A 21,415-nucleotide genomic window follows, 5' to 3' on the forward strand; every position below is an offset into this window, starting at 1 on the left:
TCCCTCTTTTGATTGTGTACAGTCGTGTAATTTAACCTTTTCTTACCCGCTTTTTACCATCTATGTTCGGACATTCACACCGTCTTACAGCGGAACACCTCCGCTCCCTCTTTTGATGATGTATGGTTAGGCATTCGCACCTTTTCTTACCCATTTTTCAGTAATTATGGGTAGACATTCACACCTTCTTGCAGCTGAACACCTCCTCTCCCGCTTATGATCATGTGCAGTTTGATATTCGAAAATTTTCTTTCATGTTTTCTAGCAGTTATTGATGGACATTCAGACCGTCTTGCAGCTGAACACCTCCGCTCCCACTTTTGATGGTGTATAGTCGGGCTTTTGAGCCTTTTCTTCCCCGGTTTTTACAAATTATGGTTGGACATTCAGACCTACTTGCAGCCGAAAACCTCCACTCCCTCTTTTGATCATACATTGTCGGGCATTCGCACCTTTTCTTACCCGCTTTTTACAAACCATGGTCGGACTTTCACACCTTTTAGTAGCCGAACAACTCCGCTCCCGCTATTGATTGTGTACAGTCGGGTATTTTAACCTTTTCTTACCCGCTTTTTACCAACTATGGTTGGACATTCACACCTTCTTACAGCAGAACAACTCCGCTCCCTGTTTTGATTATGTATGGTTTGACATTCGCACCTTCTCTCACCCGCCTTTTACTATGGTCGGCCATTCACAGCTTCCTCTCCACCATACTTGTATGGTGGGATATTCACACCCACCTGCATCCGAAGACCTCCGCCCCCACTTTTGTTGATATTTAGTCGGTCATTCGCACCTTACCCGCTTTTGGCAAACTATGGCCTTCTTGCAGCCCAACACCTCTGATCTTGCTTTTGATGATGTAAGGTTGGGCATTCAGACCTTGCTTCACCTGCTTTTCACCAAATATAGTCGGACATTCACACCCACTTGCATCCGAAGACCTCCGCCCCAAATTTTGTTGATATTTAGTCGGACATTCGCACCTTACCCGCTTTTGGCAAACTATGGCCTTCTTGCAGCCAAACACCTCTGATCTCGCTTTTGATGATGTAAGGTTGGGCATTCAGACCTTGCTTCACCTGCTTTTCACCAAATATAGTCGGACATTCACACCTTCTTGCAGCCGAACACTTCCGCTTTTAGTGTTCTATGAGGCATTCACATATTTTTTTTCACCGTATTTTATAGATTATGGTTGGAAATTCTCACCCACTCTCATCCGAAGACCTCTCCTCCCGCTTTTGTTAATATATAGTCGGGCATTCGAACCTTTTCTTACCCGCTTTTTACAAATTATGGTCGAACATTCACACCTACTTGCAGCTGAATACTTCCGCTCCACCTTTTAGGTATGTATGGTTGGCATTTGCACCTCTTTTTATACTGATTGCTGAAGATTAAGTTGTTCTTTCTCAAACTACAAATTTTTTTTAATTGTTGAAACTTGATTTGAAGTGGATAAATAAGGAGGACAAACAGTTTTAAGTCAGGCTGATAGAAGGAATTAATTTTATAGCAAAATCTGTACTTCGTCATATGTCGAGAGATGCTTATTGCTGAAGAAGTTCTTTCTCATTCTACAAAGTACAACGTTGTTTATCGTTGAAACTTGATTAGACATGAATAAATATGAAGGACAAAGCAGTCTTAACTTGGTTTGAGTTAAGGAATTCGTTTTATAGGAGAATCCGAATTCGTGCATAACTCATAAAATAGAGCTTATTTTCGGATTCCTGTAGAATGATTCTGGTTCTTTCTCATAATACAAAGTTTGTTGTTTATTGTTGAAACTTCATCAGAAGTGAAGAAATAAATGAATGCCTATCAACAAATTGACCTTCTGTTGACCTTCGGGGAGGTGAGTATCTTCACTAGACTCACCTGTCTGCTCTTCCTCCTCATTTAGCGTAGCTCCACCCTCTGCCTGTGAATTCTCACAGACTTCAACACTGAGTGGTGAGGCCTCTACAGGCCCCTCCCCTTTTTGCTCCTCACTTCCAATCCAAGCTTTTGGCGGGAAGTTTGAATTTATTGGGTCAACCTCTTCACTTTGTTCACCAACTGCCACCTTTGGTCCTTCTCTTTGTTGGCTTGACTGTGGCTTTACCGTCTTTAATTTGTTGGCAAAAGATTTAGGGCAATCTCTGAAGAGGTGATTTAATTCTCCACAGAGATTACATTTCCTGCCATTTGGACACTCTCCAAAAGTTTGCCCAATTTCTCTGCTCTTCCCACATAACACCTTGGTACAAGCCTCAACCAGGTGCCCATGCTCACCACACTTGCGGCAGAACTTGGGCTGACCCTGGTAGTGGATGTAACCTCGGTTTTCAAGGTGGCCAGAGTGTCGCCCACCCGCTGCACTGAGCACTCTTCAGCCCTTTTAAATGGTATAACTTTGCACTCCCGCACGCTCCAGCAAGCACCATTCAAGCAACAACTTTGCACTCCAGCTTCGAACATCAGCACAGTCGCAAATAGTAAGGCGACTCTACTCAGAGAAGTCACTCTGCACAGTAACAAGATTTCTTTTGCACAGACAGAAAGGGCTTCACCCGCAAAGGTAAAGCCTGCCAAAAATAGAAACAACTCATTAGTGCTGCTCTCCACAGAAATCTTTAGTAAAAGGCGAAAGACTTGTACGTTATGAAGAGAAACCAGAGTACGATTATCCGTCACTGCGGGAGCAGGGCATCAGGCTTGTTGGCATAGCCACCTTCCCCATGGTGAGCTTTGCTTGGTTGAGACGCTTGCTCCCCCCCCCTTGCTCCTCGGCTGACCAAGTAGGAACAATCGGGCCCTATTCGATGGCTGCCTTGTCTTTTACTCTGTGCAAAAGACAAGGCAGCAACAAAAACACCACAGGAACACCGTATTGAGGCTTTGTTCTGACCGCTCATTCGGTGTCGCGTTTCTTTCAAGCAATTCTCCTGGTTAGCCCACACTCGGCTCGCTCCCAGAGCCATGTTAAAGTCTGCTTCGCATTCACTCTCTTTTCTCAGCAGATTAAAGAAACTTCCATCCTGCACCGCTGTTTGCTTTTTCACAAGAGCAGAGGAGAGCGCACCGTTCCCAGCGGCACTGCAGTACCGGGTCGATGCTTGGAGTGAACGGAGCAAGCTCCTTTTTCAACTCCTATTGATAAAAATCCATTTAATATGTAGTCCTTGCATAGACATATAACATATTAAACTGATAAGTACAGATACTACACTTGATCTTAGCCAAAATGCCGAGAAGCGATAACTGTCCACTGGTTCACGTCCGAGGGCCCTTCCTGGCACAATGCGCACTTGTAGCGGTGTTCGTTTTATGGCCATAGTGTCACTTTGCACCTCCGCCCACCCGCTGCACTGAGCACTCTTCAACCCTTTTAAATGGCATAACTTTACACTACCGCACGCTCCAGCGAGCACCATTCAAGCAACATCGGCACAGTCGCAGCAAGTGAGGCGACTCTACTCAGAGAAGTCACTCTGCGCAGTAACAAGATTTCTTTTGCACAGACAGAAAGGGCTTCACCCGCAAAGGTAAAGCCTGCCAAAAATAGAAACAACTCATTAGTGCTGCTCTACACGGAAGTCTTTAGTAAAAGACGAAAGACTTGTACATTATGAAGAGAAACCAGTGTATGATTATCCATCACTGCGGGAGCAGGGCATCAGGCTAGTTGGCATAGCCACCTTCCCCATGGTGAGCTTTGCTTGGTTGAGACGCTTGCTCCCCCCCCTTGCTCCTCGGCTGACCAAGTAGGAACAATCGGGCCATATTCGATGGCTGCCTTGTCTTTTACTCTGTGCAAAAGACAAGGCAGCCACAAACAACACGGGAACACCGTGTTGAGGCTTTGATCTGACTGCTCATTCGGTGTCGCGTTTCTTTCAAGCAATTCTCCCAGTTAGCCTGCACTCGGCTCGCTCCCAGAACCGTGTTAAAGTCTGCTTCGCATTCACTCTCTTTTATCAGCAGATTAAAAGAAAGTTTCATCTTAGGCTCCCTGAAACTTCCATCCTGCACCGCTGTTTGCTTTTTCACAAGAGCAGAGGAGAGCGCACCGTTCCCAGCGGCACTGCAGTACCGGGTCGATGCTTGGAGTGAACGGAGCAAGCTCCTTTTTCAACTCCTATTGATACAAATCCATTTAATATGTAGTCTCGCATAGAGGACATATCAGACATTCAATTCAATTCAATTCAATTCAATTTTATTTATATAGCGCCAGATTACAACAATTGTCATCTCAAGGCACTTAAGTAATATAGTCCAATTCAAGCCAATTGGAATTCAATTCATTGTAATCATGATCCAATTAATTCATATAGAGCCAATTCAAAAAATTAATATCCTAGCTAAGGAAACCAACAGATTGCACCGAAACGTGTCTTCAGTCCAATCTCCCGTCCTGAGCGTGCCTGTGGCAACTGTGGAAAGGAACGACTCCCTTTTAACAGGAAGAAACCTCTGGCAGAACCAGACTCAGGAAGGGTGGCCATCCGCCTCGACCAGCTGGGGTTTAAGAAGATAAGAACAGATACTACACTTGATCTTAGCCAAAAGGCCGAGAAGCGAGAACTGTCCACTGGTTCACGTCCGAGGGCCCTTCCTGGCACAATGCGCACTTGTAGCGGTGTTCTTTTTATGGCCATAGTGTCACTTTGCACCTCCGCCCACCCGCTGCACTGAGCACTCTTCAGCCCTTTTAAATGGTATAACTTTACACTACCACACGCCCCAGCGAGCACCATTCAAGCAACAACTTTGCACTCCAGCTTCGAACATCGGCACAGTCGCAACAAGTAAGGCGACTCTACTCAGAGAAGTCACTCTGCACAGTAACAAGATTTCTTTTGCACAGACAGAAAGGGCTTCATCCGCAAAGGTAAAGCCTGCCAAAAATAGAAACAACTCATTAGTGCTGCTCAACGTTGTACTTTGCAGTAAAAGAAAGAGCAAATCTAATGTTTCAGGAATCCGAGAATAAGCTTACTTTCATGAGTTCTTCACGATTTCGGATTTTGCTATAAAATGAATTCCTTCACTCAAACTAAATTAAAACTGCTAAACCGCTAATCTGTTATATGTAAGGCAGATGTCAAATTCACCGAAATAGGATCAAAGGGTATTCGGCCAAACGAGCTGTAGCAGCTTCGGTAAAAGAGTATAAGTTGAAGAGTTTGTGAATAAAGGTGTGCGCACACATAGTGTGCTGTACGAAAATAGGCAGGGAGCAATGCCGGCTGGGGTATATGTTCTTGTATGTTGTCTGACTGTTTGATTTGAATGTGTTGTGTAAGTGTCCTGTTGAATGTTACATGTTTGGGCTTTGACACGCTTCACTGTGGTTGTTAACTGTGTGGTGTGTCCTGAAATGTTATATGTTTGGGCTGTGTGACATGCTTAATGCTTGTCAGTAGCTACCCACTTATTCATATATAGCAACTGACAACATAAGAAGTCCGGACATACTTTGATAGTAGTTGTAGAAGTATCCTTATTGATAATAGATCACTAATTCATAGTGATAGAACAGTAGATGAACAGGTGCTTGCACATGTCTCACGAAAATAAAATGGGTGTATGATTGCTGACGGCAGAGCAATACTGCCAAACTTATGAGTTCTTGTGGCAAACTTGATTCAGTGTCTTGACGTGTATACGCTGTTTCGCTGACTTGATTGTCACAAGAAACAAAGTGTGTTTGATAAGATCCGACCATTTTATTACGGGAGGATCAGTATGTATGGATTCTGATGTGACTGATAAACCCATTCGTATCTTAAGCATAATCTAATACATGAGACAACGCCCTGGCACACGATAAAAAAAAAAAAGAGAGAGAGCGGTTTTGTGTCCCACTCTAAAACTGTCAGGCAGTCGGTCGAGTTTTTCAAAATCTTTAAAAACATCTAAAATGTCTGATGATAAAAGGTCCCAATAGGTCAGATAGAATTCTGCAGGAAGCCCGTCTAAACCCGGAGCTCGACTTCTCTTAAAACCTGTTAGGCATTTTTTTAACTCTAAAGCAGTAAAATTCTGTGTCAAGTGTGCATTCTCTTTTACGGTTTTGTCAACGAATTTTAAGATTTCTGCCGATGTTTCCAAGTGCACTGGTTTCTCTTTGTACATGTTACTATAAAAGGTATGTACAGTTTCAATCATCTCTTGTGTGGATTTTGTTAAAAACCCATCTTCTCTTTTTAGATTTTGAATACACTCCTTTTTATTTATAACTTTCTTTCTTTTTCACCTTCCTCAATTTCCTGCTCCCTGCTTCTTACAAAAATTCCTTTACTCTTTATTTCTGCTAAAACTGACATTTCCTTTTTGACATCTTTGATTTCTTCTTTAAAGTCTATGCCACACTGATTTAGTTTAAAGTAGCGCTGTAAGCGTTTATGTAGTCCCATCATACATCTATTCTCTTTCCTTTTTTTACGTTTACCTTGCTGTTTAAAAAAAGTCTGGGTCGTTTCCTTCACCATTTCCCACCATTGTGCATGTGTTTCGTAGAGGTCTTGAAGGGTCTGCCACTCTTTATAACATTCCCTGTACTGACTGACTATGATTTCATCCTCCAACAGGGAACAGTTGAGTTTCCACAGACCACTTCCTACCGTCACACCAGAAGGGGGTGAAAGGGTGCAGGAGAGCATAAGGTGGTCTGAAAAGAAAACAGGGGTTAATCTAACATCAGTGGGTGGGCAATCTCTAGTAAAGAAATAATCAATGCGAGAGGCTCTGGTGCCATCATGACTAAACCAGGTGAAGCCCTCCTCTCTGGGATGCATGGTTTTAAAACAGTCAGTAAGCTTAAAATCCCTGCATATGCCCTGAAGTAAAATCGAAGTCTTATCCACTTTAAAATCTACCCCTGCTCTTTTTCTATCTTTCCTGCTCAAGATACAGTTAAAATCCCCTCCTACAACTAAAGGTACTTGCCCTAGCATGTAAAGCTGTATATCTTCTAAAAGGTCATACCTTTCATTTTTTCCATTGAAACCATAAATATTTAAGAGGTTAAAGTCTTGCCCCATAAAATTCAAGTGTGCTAAAAGTGCCCGTCCGTCTCTCACCACTGTGCTACCTTTCACCAGAACATGCGGATTTTTAATTAGAATGGCCACACCATCATTTTTATTTTGATTTGAGCCACTCCATATCGATAAATGGGGCCACATTTCCTCCCATTGTCTATGGTTTTTTAAAAAAGGTAGTCCACATTCTTGTATTAAAAACACATCTGATTTTATGGAGTCTAAGAAGGATAAAATACTCTGGGCTCTTGTCTTTGATTTCACACTTCTCACATTTAGTGTTGAGAAGGTGAGAACCATTAAAAGCATAAAGGAAAGTAGGTATGTCATTTTCGTTTTTCTAAGTTATCAAAACAAATTACACACAGGTTATTTCTTGGGAAACTAGCTCTTCCTTCATTTCTTTAGGTGAAAAGTGAGTAGGGTGATCTATATTTCCTTTTCGGACTCTCGGTGTTGGCCTCTGACGCAATGTTGCATTTAACTTTGAGTCCCTGGGGGTTGATTGCAGAGCTGAAGTTAAAAAGGAGACCTCATTTGGTGAGTCGGAGGGGAAGACTCTAGGTTCTTCCACTGAAGAACTGTCTGAAAGGGACCTAACCCTTCCCCTCTTCTCTGATACCACTGGGGAATCAGAGGCTCAGATGCCGTCCTCTTCGGCTGTTGACCTTCGGGGAGGTGAGTATCTTCACTAGACTCACCTGTCTGCTCTTCCTCCTCATTTAGCGTAGCTCCACCCTCTGCCTGTGAATTCTCACAGACTTCAACACTGAGTGGTGAGGCCTCTACAGGCCCCTCCCCTTTTTGCTCCTCACTTCCAATCCAAGCTTTTGGCGGGAAGTTTGAATTTATTGGGTCAACCTCTTCACTTTGTTCACCAACTGCCACCTTTGGTCCTTCTCTTTGTTGGCTTGACTGTGGCTTTACCGTCTTTAATTTGTTGGCAAAAGATTTAGGGCAATCTCTGAAGAGGTGATTTAATTCTCCACAGAGATTACATTTCCTGCCATTTGGACACTCTCCAAAAGTTTGCCCAATTTCTCTGCTCTTCCCACATAACACCTTGGTACAAGCCTCAACCAGGTGTCCATGCTCACCACACTTGCGGCAGAACTTGGGCTGCCCCTGGTAGTGGATGTAACCTCGGTTTTCAAGGTGGCCAGAGTGTCGCCCACCCGCTGCACTGAGCACTCTTCAGCCCTTTTAAATGGTATAACTTTGCACTCCCGCACGCTCCAGCAAGCACCATTCAAGCAACAACTTTGCACTCCAGCTTCGAACATCGGCACAGTCGCAACAAGTAAGGCGACTCTACTCAGAGAAGTCACTCTGCACAGTAAGAAGATTTCTTTTGCACAGACAGAAAGGGCTTCACCCGCAAAGGTAAAGCCTGCCAAAAATAGAAACAACTCATTAGTGCTGCTCTCCACAGAAATCTTTAGTAAAAGGCGAAAGACTTATGAGAAAGAGTTATGAAGAGAAACCAGAGTACGATTATCCGTCACTGCGGGAGCAGGGCATCAGGCTAGTTGGCATAGCCACCTTCCCCATGGTGAGCTTTGCTTGGTTGAGACGCTTGCCCCCCCCCCCCCTTGCTCCTCGGCTGACCAAGTAGGAACAATCGGGCCCTATTCGATGGCTGCCTTGTCTTTTACTCTGTGCAAAAGACAAGGCAGCAACAAAAACACCACGAGAATCCCGTATTGAGGCTTTGTTCTGATCGCTCATTCGGTGTCGCGTTTCTTTCAAGCAATTCTCCCGGTTAGCCCACACTCGGCTCGCTCCCATAGCCGTGTTAAAGTCTACTTCACATTCACTCTCTTTTCTCAGCAGACTCTTGGGATTTTATCTATAAAATGAATTTCTTCACTCAAACTATGTGAAAACTGCTTTGTCCTTAATATTTACCATGTCTAGAAAGATTTAAACAAAAAAAACAACGTTGTACTTTGCAGTAAAAGAAAGAGCAAATCTAAAGTTTCAGGAATCCGAGAATAAGCTTACTTTCATGAGTGCTTCACGATTTCGGATTTTGCTATAAAATGAATTCCTTCACTCATACTAAATTAAAACTGCTAAACCGCTAATCTGTTATATGTAAGGCAGATGTCAAATTCACCGAAATAGGATCAAAGGGTATTCGGCCAATCGAGCTGTAGCAGCTTCGGTAAAAGAGTATAAGTTGAAGAGTTTGTGAATAAAGGTGTGCGCACACATAGTGTGCTGTACGAAAATAGGCAGGGAGCAATGCCGGCTGGGGTATATGTTCTTGTATGTTGTCTGACTGTTTGATTTGAATGTGTTGTGTAAGTGTCCTGTTGAATGTTACATGTTTGGGCTTTGACACGCTTCACTGTGGTTGTTAACTGTGTGGTGTGTCCTGAAATGTTATATGTTTGGGCTGTGTGACATGCTTAATGCTTGTCAGTAGCTACCCACTTATTCATATATAGCAACTGACAACATAAGAAGTCCGGACATACTTTGATAGTAGTTGTAGAAGTATCCTTATTGATAATAGATCACTAATTCATAGTGATAGAACAGTAGATGAACAGGTGCTTGCACATGTCTCACGAAAATAAAATGGGTGTATGATTGCTGACGGCAGAGCAATACTGCCAAACTTATGAGTTCTTGTGGCAAACTTGATTCAGTGTCTTGACGTGTATACGCTGTTTCGCTGACTTGATTGTCACAAGAAACAAAGTGTGTTTGATAAGATCCGACCATTTTATTACGGGAGGATCAGTATGTATGGATTCTGATGTGACTGATAAACCCATTCGTATCTTAAGCATAATCTAATACGTGAGACAACGCCCTGGCACACGATAAAAAAAAAAAAAGAGAGAGAGCGGTTTTGTGTCCCCACAGTCCATAATGTAGAAAAGAGAGAAAAAAGCCTTTCTGATTTGGTGTGTGTGCTCATAGTGCAGAGTGTAGAGAAAAGAAAGCCGTTTTGGGTGTTGTGACTTACACACACACATTTCTAAATTGAGAAAGGAAATTATTTTAGAGGAAGCAGTAGAGTTTAGATCCCACATTTGTTGATAGGCATTCATTTATTTCTTCACTTCTGATGAAGTTTCAACAATAAACAACAAACTTTGTATTATGAGAAAGAACCAGACTCATTCTTCAGGAATCCGAAAATAAGCTCTATTTTATGAGTTATGCACGAATTCGGATTCTCCTATAAAACGAATTCATTAACTCAAACCAAGTTAAGACTGCTTTGTCCTTCATATTTATTCATGTCTAATCAAGTTTCAACGATAAACAACGTTGTACTTTGTAGAATGAGAAAGAACTTCTTCAGCAATAAGCATCTCTCGACATATGACGAAATAAAGATTTTGCTATAAAATTAATTCCTTCTATCAGCCTGACTTAAAACTGTTTGTCCTCCTTATTTATCCACTTCAAATCAAGTTTCAACAATTAAAAAAAAATTGTATTTTGAGAAAGAACAACTTAATCTTCAGCAATCAGTATAAAAAGAAGTGCAAATGCCAACCATACATACCTAAAAGGTGGAGCGGAAGTATTCAGCTGCAAGTAGGTGTGAATGTTCGACCATAATTTGTAAAAAGCGGGTAAGAAAAGGTTCGAATGCCCGACTATATATTAACAAAAGCGGGAGGAGAGGTCTTCGGATGAGAGTGGGTGAGAATTTCCAACCATAATCTATAAAATACGGTGAAAAAAAATATGTGAATGCCTCATAGAACACTAAAAGCGGAAGTGTTCGGCTGCAAGAAGGTGTGAATGTCCGACTATATTTGGTGAAAAGCAGGTGAATCAAGGTCTGAATGCCCAACCTTACATCATCAAAAGCGAGATCAGAGGTGTTTGGCTGCAAGAAGGCCATAGTTTGCCAAAAGCGGGTAAGGTGCGAATGTCCGACTAAATATCAACAAAATTTGGGGCGGAGGTCTTCGGATGCAAGTGGGTGTGAATATTCCACCATACAAGTATGGTGGAGAGCAAGTTGTGAATAGCCGACCATAGTTTGGAAAAAGCGGGTAAGAAAAGGTTTGAATGCCCGAACATACACCATCAAAAGAGGGAGCGGAGGTGTTTCGCTGTACGAAGGTGTGAATGTCCGACCATAGTTGGTAAAAAGCGGGTAAGAAAAGGTTAAAATACCCGACTGTACACAATCAATAGCGGGAGCGGAGTTGTTCGGCTACAAGAAGGTGTGAAAGTCCGACCATGGTTTGTAAAAACCGGGAAGAAAAGGCTCGAAAGCCCGACTATACACCATCAAAAAGAAGGTTTGAATGTCCATCAATAATTGCTTTAAAACAAGAAAGTAAATTTTCGAATATCAAACCGCACATGATCATAAGCGGGAGAGGAGGTGTTCGGCTGCAAGAAGGTGTGAATGTCCACCCATAATTCATGAAAAATGGGTAAAAAAAAAGGTGTGAATGCCTAACAATACATTATCAAAAGCAGGTGTGAATGTCAGATCATAATTTGTAAAAAGCTGATGAGTGAGAAAGAGTGAGAATGCCCGACTATACACCATCAAATGCGGGAGCGGAGGTGTTCGGCTCTGAGTAGGTGTGAATGTCCGACCATAATTGCTGAAGAATGTGTTAGAAAAGGTAAGAATGCTGGACCATACATCATCAAAAGCGGGAGAGGTGGTGTTCGGCTGCAAAAAGGTGTGACTGTTCGACTAAAGTTTGTAAAAAGAGGGTAAGATAAGGTGCGAATGCCTGACAATGTATGATCAAAAGCGGGAGCGGAGGTGTTCAACTGCAAGAAGGTCTACATGTCCATCAATAATTGCTAGAAAACATGAAAGAAACTTTTCGAAAATCAAACCGCACATGATCATAAGTGGGATAGGAGGTTTTCAGCTGCAAGGTGTGAATGTCCACCCATAATTCCTGAAAAATGGGCAAAAAAAAGGTGTGAATGCCCAACCATACATCATCAAAAGCAGGAGTGGAAGTGTTCGGCTACAAGAAGGTGTGAACGTCCAACCAAAATATGTAAAAAGAAGTTAAGAAAAGGTTCGAATATCCAACCAAACATAATCAAAAGCGGGAGCAGAGCTGTTCGACTGCAAGTAGGTGTGAATGTCAGATCATAATTTGTTGATCAAAATTCAATGTTGTTCTTTGTTGAAGTCGATCTAGACATTGATAAATATGAAGGAAAAAGCAGTTTTAACTTGGTTTGAGTGAATTAATTCATTTTATACATAAAATCCGAAATCGTGCAGAACTCATGAAAATAAGCTTATTCTCGGATTCCTAAAACTTTTGATTTGCTCTTTCTTTTATTGCAAAGTACAACGTTGTTTTTTTTGTTTAAATCTATCGAGACATTGATAAATATGAAGGTAAAAGCCGTTTTAACATAGTTTGAGTGAAGGAATTAATTTTATAGATAAAATCCCAAATCATGCAGAACTCCTCAAAAGGGAGGTATGGCTTAATCACAAGTGTGGCTCTTTCTCATTCAGGGTAATATGAGGAAGTTTATGCTTGAAATATATGTAGAAATGGGTACATATGAAGGAAAAAGCAGTGTTAACTTAGTTTGCGTGAAGAAATTCATTTTATACATAAATTCCGAAATCGTGCAGAACTCATGAAAATAAGCTTATTCTCGGATTCCTAAAACTTTTGATTTGCACTTTCTTTTACTGCAAAGTACAACGTTGTTTTTTGTTGAAATCTATCTAGACATTGATAAATACCAGCCGATACTCTGCTGCCGCTTTTGATAATTTATGGTTGGGCATTCTTACCTTTTCTTACCCGCTTTTTACAAATTATGATCTTACATTCACACCTACTTGCAGTCGAACACCTTCTCATCCACTTATGATCATGTGCGGTTGGGCTTTCGCACCTTTTCTTACCCATTTTTCAGTAATTATGGGTGGACATTCAGACCTTCTTGCAGCCGAAAACCTCCGCTCCTCTTTTGATCATACATTGTCGGGCATTCACACCTTGTCTTACCCGCTTTTTACAAACTTTAGTCGGACATTCAAACCTTCTTGCAGCTGAACCACCTCCGCTCCCTGTTTTGATCATATATGGTCTGGCAATAGTACCTTTTCTTACACGTTTGTGAGTAATTATGGCTGGACATTCACACCTTCTTGCAGCCGAACACAACCTCTCCCGCTTTTGATGATATATGGTCCGGCATTCTTACCTTTTCTAACACATTTTTCAGCAATTATGGTCGGACATTCACACCTACTCACAGACGAACACCTCCGCTCCCACATTTGATAGTGTATAGTCGGGCATTCTCACCCTTTCTCATCAGCTTTTTGCAAATTATGATCTGATATTCACACCTACTTGAAGTCGAACAGCTCTGCTCCCGCTTTTGATTATGTTTGGTTGGATATTCGAACATTTTCTTAATGCTTTTTACAAACTTTGGTCGGACGTTCACACCGTCTTGCAGCCGAACACCTCCGCTTCCGCTTTTGATGGTGTATAGTCGGGCATTCGAGCCTTTTCTTACCCACCTATTACTTACTATGGTTGGACATTCAAACCTTCTTGTAGCCGAACACATCCGCTCCTGCTTTTGATGATGTATGATTTGGCATTCGCACCTTTTCTTACCCATTTTTCAGTAATTATTGGTCGGACATTCAGACCTTCTTGCACCTGAACACCTCTGCTCCCGCTTTTGATGGTGTATAGTCGGGCTTTCGAGCCTTTTCTTCCCCGATTTTTACAAATTATGGTTGGACATTCAGACCTTGCAGCCGAAAACCTCCGCTCCCTCTTTTGATCATACATTGTCGGGCATTCGCCCCTTGTCTTACACGGTTTTTACAAACTTTAGTCAGACATTCACACCTTGCAGCTGAACCACCTCCATTCCCTGTTTTGATCATGTGTGGTCTGGAAATACTACCTTTTCTTCTCCCGTTTGTGAGTAATTATGGCTGGACATTCACACCTACTTGCAGCCGAAAAACCACCTCTCCCGCTTTTGATGATGTATTGTCCGGCATTCTAGTCTTTTCTATCACATTTTTCAGCAATTATGATCTGACATTCACACCTACTTGCAGTCGAACAGCTCTGCTCCCGCTTTTGATTATGTTCGGTTGGATATTCAAACCTTTTCTTAACTGCTTTTTACAAACTTTGGTCGGACGTTCACACCTTCTTGCAGCCGAACACCCCCGCTTCCGCTTTTGATGGTATATATTCGGGTATTCGAACCTTCTCTTACTCGCTTTTTACAAACCATGGTTGGACTTTCATACCTTCTTGTAGCTGAACAACTCCACTCCTGCTTTTGATGATTTATGGTTGGACATTCGCATCTTTTCCTACCCATTTTTCAGTAATTATAGGTGGATATTCACATCTTCTTGCAGCTGAACACCTCCTCTCCCGCTAATGATTATGTAAGGTTTGATATTCGAAAATTTTCTTTCATGTTTTAAAGCAATTATTAATGGACATTCACACCTACTTGCAGCCGAACACCACCTCTCCCGCTTTTGATGATGTATAGACCGGCATTCTTACCTTTTCTAACACATTTTTCAGCAATTATGGTTGGAGAATCACACCTACTCACAGCCGAACAACTCCGCTACCGCATTTGATGGTGTATAGTTTGGATTTCTCACCCTTTCTCATCAGCTTTTTGCAAATTATTATCTGACATTCACACCTACTTGCAGTCGAACAGCTCTGCTCCCGCTTTTGATTATGTTTGGTTAGATATTCGAACCTTTTCTTAACTGCTTTTTTACAAACTTTGGTCGGACGTTCACACCTTCTTGCAGCCGAACACCTACACTTCCGGTTTTGATAGTGTATATTCGGGCATACAAACCTTTTCTTACCCGCTTTTTACAAACCATGGTCGGACTTTCACACCTTCTCTTAGCTGAACAACTCCGCTCCCTCTTTTGATTGTGTACAGTCGGGTATTTTAACCTTTTCTTACCCGCTTTTTACCAACTATGATCGGACATTCACACCGTCTTACAGCGGAACACCTCTGCTCCCACTTTTGATGGTGTATAGTCGGGCATTCGAACCTTTTCTTACCCGCTTTTTACAAACTATGGTGGGACATTCAAACCTTCTTGTATCCGAAAACCTCCGCTCTCTCTTTTGATCATACATTGTCGGACATTCGCACCTTTTCTTACCCGCTTTTTACAAACCATGGTCGGACTTTCACACCTTTTAGTAGCCGAACAACTCCGCTCCCGCTATTGATTGTGTACAGTCGGGTATTTTAACCTTTTCTTACCCGCTTTTTACCAACTATGGTCGGACATTCACACCGTCTTACAGCGGAACACCTCCTCTCCCGCTTATGATCATGTACGGTTTGATATTCGAAAATTTACTTTCTTGTTTTAAAGCAATTATTGATGGACATTCAAACCTTCTTTTTGATGGTGTATAGTCGGGCTTTCGAGCCTTTTCTTCCCGGTTTTTACAAACCATGGTCGGACTTTCACACCTTCTTGTAGCCGAACAACTCCGCTCCTGCTATTGATTGTGTACAGTCGGGTATTTTAACCTTTTCTTACCCGCTTTTTACCAACTATGGTCGGACATTCACACCGTCTTACAGCGGAACACCTCCTCTCCCGCTTATGATCATGTACGGTTTGATATTCGAAAATTTACTTTCTTGTTTTAAAGCAATTATTGATGGACATTCAAACCTTCTTTTTGATGGTGTATAGTCGGGCTTTCGAGCCTTTTCTTCCCGGTTTTTACAAACCATGGTCGGACTTTCACACCTTCTTGTAGCCGAAAAACTCCGCTCCTGCTATTGATTGTGTACAGTCGGGTATTTTAACCTTTTCTTACCCGCTTTTTACCAACTATGGTCGGACATTCACACCGTCTTACAGCGGAACACCTCTGCTCCCGCTTTTGATGGTGTATAGTCGGGCATTCGAACCTTTTCTTACCCGCTTTTTACAAACTATGGTGGGACATTCAAACCTTCTTGTATCCGAACACCTCCGCTCTCTCTTTTGATCATACATTGTCGGACATTCGCACCTTTTCTTACCCGCTTTTTACAAACCATGGTTGGACTTTCACACCTTCTTGTAGCCGAACACATCCGCTCCCGCTATTGATTGTGTAACGTCGGGTATTTTAACCTTTTCTTACCCGCTTTTTACCAACTATGGTCGGACATTCACACCTTCGTACAGCGGAACACCTCCGCTCCCTCTTTTGATGGTGTATGTTCGGGTATTAAAACCTTTTCTTACCCGCTTTTACCAAACTATGGTCGGCTATTCACAGCTTCCTCTCCACCATACTTGTATGGTTGGATATTCACACCCACTTGCATCCGAAGACCTCTGCCCCACATTTTTTTGATATTTAGTCGGACATTCGCACCTTACCCGCTTTTGGCAAACTATGGCCTTCTTGCAGCCAAACACCTCTGATCTCGCATTTGATGATGTAAGGTTTGGCATTCAGACCTTGCTTCACCTGCTTTTCACCAAATATAGTCGGACATTCACACCTTCTTGCAGCCGAACACTTCCGCTCCACCTTTTAGTGTTATATCACACCTTATTTTCACCGCATTTTATACATTATGGTTGGAAATTTTCAACCACTCTCATCCGAAGACCTCTCCTCCCGCTTTCTTTAATATATTTGAACTTTAGTCGGACATTCAAACCTTCTTGCAGCTGAACCACCTCCGCTCCCTGTTTTGATCATATATGGTCTGGCAATACTACCTTTTCTTACCCGTTTGTGAGTAATTATGGCTGGACATTCACACCTACTTGCAGCCGAACACAACCCCTCTCGCTTTTGATGATGTATGGACCGGCATTTTTACCTTTTCTAACACATTTTTCAGCAATTATGGTCGGAGATTCACACCTACTCACAGCCGAACAACTCCGCTCCCGCATTTGATGATGTATAGTCGGGCATTCTCACCCTTTCTCATCAGCTTTTTGCAAATTATGATCTGACATTCACACCTACTTGCAGTCGAAAAGCTCTGCTCCCGCTTTTGATTATGTTTGGTTGGATATTCGAACCTTTTCTTTACTGCTTTTTACATATTTTGGTTGGACGTTCACACCTTCTTGTAGCCGAACACTTCCACTCCTGCTTTTGATGATGTATGGTTGGGCATTCACACCTTTTTTTTGCCCATTTTTCAGGCATTATGGGTGGACATTCACACCTTGCAGCTGAACACCTCCTATCCCACTTATGATCATGTGCGGTTTGATTTTCGAAAAGTTTCTTTCATGTTTTCTAGCAATTATTGATGGACATGTAGACCTTCTTGCAGCTGAACACCTCCGCTCCCGCTTTTGATCATACATTGTCAGGCATTCGCACCTTGTCTTACCCACTTTTTACAAACTTTAGTCGAACAGTTACACCTTTTTGCAGCCGAACACCACCTCTCCCGCTTTTGATGATGTATGGTCCAGCATTCTTATCTTTTCTAACACATTCTTCAGCAATTATGGTCGGACATTCACACCTACTCAGAGCCGAACACCTCCGCTCCCGCATTTGATGGTGTATAGTCGGGCATTCTCACCCTTTCTCATCAGCTTTTTACAAATTATAATCTGACATTCACACCTGCTTTTGATAATGTATTGTTAGGCATTCGCACCTTTTTTTTACCCATTTTTCATGAATTATGGGTGGACATTCACACCTTCTTGCAGCCGAACACCTCCTCTCCCGCTTATGATCATGTGCGGTTTGATATTCGAAAATTTACTTTCTTGTTTTAAAGCAATTATTGATGGACATTCAAACCTTCTTTTTGATGGTGTATAGTCGGGCTTTCGAGCCTTTTCTTCCCGGTTTTTACAAACCATGGTCGGACTTTCACACCTTCTTGTAGCCGAACAACTCCGCTCCTGCTTTTGATGGTGTATAGTCGGGCATTCGAACCTTTTCTTACCCGCTTTTTACAAACTATGGTGGGACATTCAAACCTTCTTGTATCCGAAAACCTCCGCTCTCTCTTTTGATCATACATTGTCGGACATTCGCACCTTTTCTTACCCGCTTTTTACAAACCAGGGTCGGACTTTCACATCTTCTTGTAGCCGAACACATCCGCTCCCGCTATTGATTGTGTACAGTCGGGTATTTTAACCTTTTCTTACCCGCTTTTTACCAACTATGGTCGGACATTCACACCTTCGTACAGCGGAACACCTCCGCTCCCTCTTTTGATGGTGTATGTTCGGGCATTCAAACCTTTTCTTACCCGCTTTTTCCAAACTATGGTCGGCTATTCACAGCTTCCTCTCCACCATACTTGTATGGTGGAATATTCACACCCACTTGCATCCGAAGACCTCCGCCCCAAATTTTGTTGATATTTAGTCGGACATTCGCACCTTACCCGCTTTTGGAAAACTATGGCCTTCTTGCAGCCAAACACCTCTGATCTCGCTTTTGATGATGTAAGGTTGGGCATTCAGACTTTGCTTCACCTGCTTTTCACCAAATATAGTCGGACATTCACACCTTCTTGCAGCCGAACACTTCCGCTTTTAGTGTTCTATGAGGCATTCACATATATTTTTTCACCGTACTTTATAGATTATGGTTGGAAATTCTCACCCACTCTCATCTGAAGACCTCTCCTCCCGCTTTTGTTAATATATAGTCGGGCATTTGAACCTTTTCTTACCCGCTTTTTACAAATTATAGTCGAACATTCACACCTACTTGCAGCTGAATACTTCCGCTCCACCTTTTAGGTATGTATGGTTGGCATTTGCACCTCTTTTTATACTGATTGCTGAAGATTAAGTTGTACTTTCTCAAACTACAACATTTTTTTATTTGTTGAAACTTGATTTGAAGTGGATAAATAAGGAGGACAAACAGTTTTAAGTCAGGCTGATAGAAGGAATTAATTTTATAGCAAAATCTGTACTTCGTCATATGTCAAGAGATGCTTATTGCTGAAGAAGTTCTTTCTCATTCTACAAAGTACAACGTTGTTTATCGTTGAAACTTGATTAGACATGAATAAATATGAAGGACAAAGCAGTCTTAACTTGGTTTGAGTTAAGGAATTCGTTTTATAGGAGAATCCGAATTCGTGCATAACTCATAAAATAGAGCTTATTTTCGGATTCCTGAAGAATGATTCTGGTTCTTTCTCATAATACAAAGTTTGTTGTTTATTGTTGAAACTTCATCAGAAGTGAAGAAATAAATGAATGCCTATCAACAAATGTGGGATCTAAACTCTAGTGCTTCCTCTAAAATAATTTCCTTTCTCAATTTAGAAATGTGTGTATGTAAGTCACAACACCCGTGACACCAAAACGGCTTTCTTTTCTCTACACTCTGCACTATGAGCACACACACCAAATCAGAAAGGCTTTTTTCTCTCTTTTCTACATTATGGACTGTGGGGACACAAAACCGCTCTCTCTCTTTTTTTTTTTTATCGTGTGCCAGGGCGTTGTCTCATGTATTAGATTATGCTTAAGATACGAATGGGTTTATCAGTCACATCAGAATCCATACATACTGATCCTCCCGTAATAAAATGGTCGGATCTTATCAAACACACTTTGTTTCTTGTGACAATCAAGTCAGCGAAACAGCGTATACACGTCAAGACACTGAATCAAGTTTGCCACAAGAACTCATAAGTTTGGCAGTATTGCTCTGCCATCAGCAATGATACACCCATTTTATTTTCGTGAGACATGTGCAAGCACCTGTTCATCTACTGTTCTATCACTATGAATTAGTGATCTATTATCAATAAGGATACTTCTACAACTACTATCAAAGTATGTCCGGACTTCTTATGTTGTCAGTTGCTATATATGAATAAGTGGGTAGCTACTGACAAGCATTAAGCATGTCACACAGCCCAAACATATAACATTTCAGGACACACCACACAGTTAACAACCACAGTGAAGCGTGTCAAAGCCCAAACATGTAACATTCAACAGGACACTTACACAACACATTCAAATCAAACAGTCAGACAACATACAAGAACATATACCCCAGCCGGCATTGCTCCCTGCCTATTTTCGTACAGCACACTATGTGTGCGCACACCTTTATTCACAAACTCTTCAACTTATACTCTTTTACCGAAGCTGCTACAGCTCGATTGGCCGAATACCCTTTGATCCTATTTCGGTGAATTTGACATCTGCCTTACATATAACAGATTAGCGGTTTAGCAGTTTTAATTTAGTTTGAGTGAAGGAATTAATTTTATAGCAAATCGTGAAGAACTCATGAAAGTAAGCTTATTCTCGGATTCCTGAAACTTTAGATTTGCTCTTTCTTTTACTGCAAAGTACAACGTTGTTTTTTTTGTTTAAATCTTTCTAGACATGGTAAATATTAAGGACAAAGCAGTTTTCACATAGTTTGAGTGAAGGAATTCATTTTATAGATAAAATCCCAAGAGTCTGCTGAGAAAAGAGAGTGAATGCGAAGTAGACTTTAACACGGCTATGGGAGCGAGCCGAGTGTGGGCTAACCAGGAGAATTGCTTGAAAGAAACGCGACCCCGAATGAGCGGTCAGAACAAAGCCTCAATACGGGATTCTCGTGGTGTTTTTGTTGCTGCCTTGTCTTTTGCACAGAGTAAAAGACAAGGCAGCCATCGAATAGGGCCCGATTGTTCCTACTTGGTCAGCCGAGGAGCAAGGGGGGGGGAGCAAGCGTCTCAACCAAGCAAAGCTCACCATGGGGAAGGTGGCTATGGCAACAAGCCTGATGCCCTGCTCCCGCAGTGACGGATAATCGTACTCTGGTTTCTCTTCATAACGTACAAGTCTTTCGCCTTTTACTAAAGATTTCTGTGGAGAGCAGCACTAATGAGTTGTTTCTATTTTTGGCAGGCTTTACCTTGGCGGGTGAAGCCCTTTCTGTCTGTGCAAAAGAAATCTTGTTACTGTGCAGAGTGACTTCTCTGAGTAGAGTCGCCTTACTTGTTGCGACTGTGCCGATGTTCGAAGCTGGAGTGCAAAGTTGTTGCTTGAATGGTGCTTGCTGGAGCGTGCGGGAGTGCAAAGTTATACCATTTAAAAGGGCTGAAGAGTGCTCAGTGCAGCGGGTGGGCGACACTCTGGCCACCTTGAAAACCGAGGTTACATCCACTACCAGGGGCAGCCCAAGTTCTGCCGCAAGTGTGGTGAGCATGGGCACCTGGTTGAGGCTTGTACCAAGGTGTTATGTGGGAAGAGCAGAGAAATTGGGCAAACTTTTGGAGAGTGTCCAAATGGCAGGAAATGTAATCTCTGTGGAGAATTAAATCACCTCTTCAGAGATTGCCCTAAATCTTTTGCCAACAAATTAAAGACGGTAAAGCCACAGTCA

The 21,415-nt window shown here is 42.1% G+C and overlaps 5 non-coding genes and 2 pseudogenes across 5 annotated transcripts; 1 reads left to right on the forward strand and 6 right to left on the reverse strand.

Annotated features, from left to right (window-relative positions):
• Positions 1 to 2,558: 2,558 nt before the first annotated feature.
• Positions 2,559 to 2,672, reverse strand: LOC140285262 (U5 spliceosomal RNA). The gene has a single exon (XR_011910359.1). It is a non-coding gene; the product is annotated as a U5 spliceosomal RNA (small nuclear RNA).
• Positions 2,673 to 3,062: 390 nt separating this feature from the next.
• LOC140285208 (U2 spliceosomal RNA) lies at positions 3,063 to 3,250 on the reverse strand. Its single transcript, XR_011910345.1, has one exon. It is a non-coding gene; the product is annotated as a U2 spliceosomal RNA (small nuclear RNA).
• Positions 3,251 to 3,525: 275 nt separating this feature from the next.
• LOC140285284 (U5 spliceosomal RNA) lies at positions 3,526 to 3,639 on the reverse strand. Its single transcript, XR_011910379.1, has one exon. It is a non-coding gene; the product is annotated as a U5 spliceosomal RNA (small nuclear RNA).
• A 411-nt stretch (positions 3,640 to 4,050) lies between these two features.
• Positions 4,051 to 4,184, reverse strand: LOC140285255 (U2 spliceosomal RNA; annotated as a pseudogene).
• Positions 4,185 to 4,486: 302 nt separating this feature from the next.
• Positions 4,487 to 4,576, reverse strand: LOC140285249 (U2 spliceosomal RNA; annotated as a pseudogene).
• Positions 4,577 to 8,412: 3,836 nt separating this feature from the next.
• On the reverse strand, positions 8,413 to 8,532 carry LOC140285291 (U5 spliceosomal RNA). The gene has a single exon (XR_011910385.1). It is a non-coding gene; the product is annotated as a U5 spliceosomal RNA (small nuclear RNA).
• A 12,309-nt stretch (positions 8,533 to 20,841) lies between these two features.
• LOC140285265 (U5 spliceosomal RNA) lies at positions 20,842 to 20,955 on the forward strand. Its single transcript, XR_011910362.1, has one exon. It is a non-coding gene; the product is annotated as a U5 spliceosomal RNA (small nuclear RNA).
• The last annotated feature ends 460 nt before the right edge of the window (positions 20,956 to 21,415 follow it).

Source organism: Leuresthes tenuis, unplaced genomic scaffold (assembly GCF_036924035.1).
Source record: "Leuresthes tenuis unplaced genomic scaffold, fLeuTen1.0.hap1 SCAF_34, whole genome shotgun sequence".
Lineage (NCBI taxonomy): Eukaryota > Metazoa > Chordata > Actinopteri > Atheriniformes > Atherinopsidae > Leuresthes > Leuresthes tenuis.